Source organism: Lissotriton helveticus, chromosome 1_2 (genome assembly GCF_964261635.1).
Source record: "Lissotriton helveticus chromosome 1_2, aLisHel1.1, whole genome shotgun sequence".
Classification (NCBI taxonomy): domain Eukaryota; kingdom Metazoa; phylum Chordata; class Amphibia; order Caudata; family Salamandridae; genus Lissotriton; species Lissotriton helveticus.
In genome coordinates this window covers 333,946,343-333,948,350 of record NC_136058.1, presented here as the reverse complement: position 1 = coordinate 333,948,350, position 2,008 = coordinate 333,946,343, and the positions used below count along the sequence as shown (strand labels likewise).

Below are 2,008 nucleotides of genomic sequence, written 5' to 3'. Positions count from 1 at the left end.
TCTATGTGCATGGGACTCATCAATTACAATGATTCTTAAAACACTCGAATGATTATTGCAGAATTGATTTAGGGTCAGGTCTGAATGTGGGGATGATTATTGATCCTTGTATTTGAATTAATCACCACTAGTTATTGGTTTTGGCTGTTTTGTTCTCAAAGAATATTCTATTATGTGAAGTATAAAATGTTGAATTAATTGCGATAATTGAAATACTAGTCCATTGGACCACTGTTTTTTAGTACTCTTCCGAGGGGGGGGCCGAGCCCGGGGCTCCTCCAGCAGAGACTGGATGAAAGCACAGATTGTTTCTTTTCAGCCCTTTTGAGGGTGCGGGGCGGGGGTGGGGGGCCCGGGCGGCTGTGGAAAGGAAAGTCTCCATTGTAGGGTTGGCTGTTTTCTCAAGCCCTCGAGTTGGTGTTTAGAACCAGAACGCCAGCTGAATGGCTGGGCTTCGTGCCCACTCCTCATGCCATATAGCGCCTTGTCAACACTACCCAGCCGAGTCTTCGATAGCTCAGTTGGTAGAGCGGAGGACTGTAGTGGAGTGTCTGTCATCCTTAGGTCGCTGGTTCAAATCCGGCTCGAAGGATTTTTGCAAACTCTTCACTTTTTTTCCCTCTGCTTCACAATAGAAAGCGCCTCTTTCTCAGACCCTCACACGCCGGGGCTTTTCCTGCCTCCTCTCTTCACCTTTACAGCCCAGCTCTCTCCTCCGGCTGGGGCAGGCGGCTTGTGGGAGAGTCTCCCGCCCGCCCCCCTCCCTGTGTGCAGCCCCCACTGCAATGCCCCCTCATCAGACAGAGCCGGGGGCCCCTGGGCTGAAGAGCCAGGCCGGGGCCCCGTCTGGAGCAGCCCTGGGAGCTGGTTGTGGTGACTCTGGCATCAGGGGATGCTGCTGAGAGCGTCTGCTGGGAGGCGAGAGGGCTGCTGTGAGGTGTGAGGGTGGAGTGTGTATGTGTGTGTGGTGGGAGGGAGTGTGTGTGTTTGTTGAGCCTGTGGCCCCCTGCGTTGGTGTCGAGCAACTGGAAATGATACGCATCAAACACTTGCAAGACAGGGCGCGTGAAACCTCGACAACAAGCAGTTCAACTGCCAGAACAGCGAATCCTCGTTAGTATAGTGGTCAGTATCCCCGCCTGTCACGCGGGAGATCAGGGTTCAATTCCCCGACGGGGAGGAGATATTTTATTTTTATAGTCAGCCTATATTTTTAAAGTATAACGTCTATATATTTATTTTTTATTTTAAATCTTTATGAACGTCTATTTTAAATGTAATCTAGAATGTGACACCCCTGCTATTGACTGCTGACGCTTTTTATTCAAGACATCATTTCCTTCAAGTAAAAGATTTACTAATGCAGTCTCATAACTTTTAAAATCAATCACAGGCAATTTTTTAAGTCAGACACTTTTTGGGAATGACTTCTGCCTTTTCATTTTAAGCTTCTTTGTACTTTATTGGAAAAAAAGTAACGTGCACGAAGGGTTATTATTCACTTACAAATCAAAGTACCACATGATATATAAAATGCATTTATGCTATTTTTTTTCCACACTACATAAATGAAATGATTGTTCGGGCTCTGAATGAGGAATTGTTTTTTTGTGTTTTTTTTTAATTCAAAAGATTTTATTAGAAGAGTTTTGTACAGTACAGATATGGTGAAGGCAATATTGGTGTATGTGTACGCCGGTGGGGTTACAATTGGCGTCACGCTGTCCAGCTTGTTCACGCAATCGGCTGATAGACATTGTCATTGGTTAGGCTTACTACGACTTGGCCGTGTTTGTATTGCCCTCAGAGGGAGGAAGAGAAAAGTCAGAAAAGAGAGACAGAGTAGCGGACAGGGTGGTTGGCGCTGCTTGCTGAGTGCCATCCTATTGGAGTTCACCTTATGTATGTGAGGGGAGTGCGTGAGAGGCCCGGTCTCTGTAATTGCCTATGGTGGTTTGTGTGAGACCAGATAGTTGTCCAGGGTGTGCCACATCTCTCCCTTCGTGGT

General features: G+C 46.9%; 1 non-coding gene across 1 annotated transcript; it reads left to right on the top strand.

The window, feature by feature from the left end:
* Positions 1–506: 506 nt before the first annotated feature.
* On the top strand, positions 507–592 carry TRNAY-GUA (transfer RNA tyrosine (anticodon GUA)). Its single transcript is given in 2 exon segments — positions 507–543; positions 557–592. It is a non-coding gene; the product is annotated as a tRNA-Tyr (tRNA).
* The last annotated feature ends 1,416 nt before the right edge of the window (positions 593–2,008 follow it).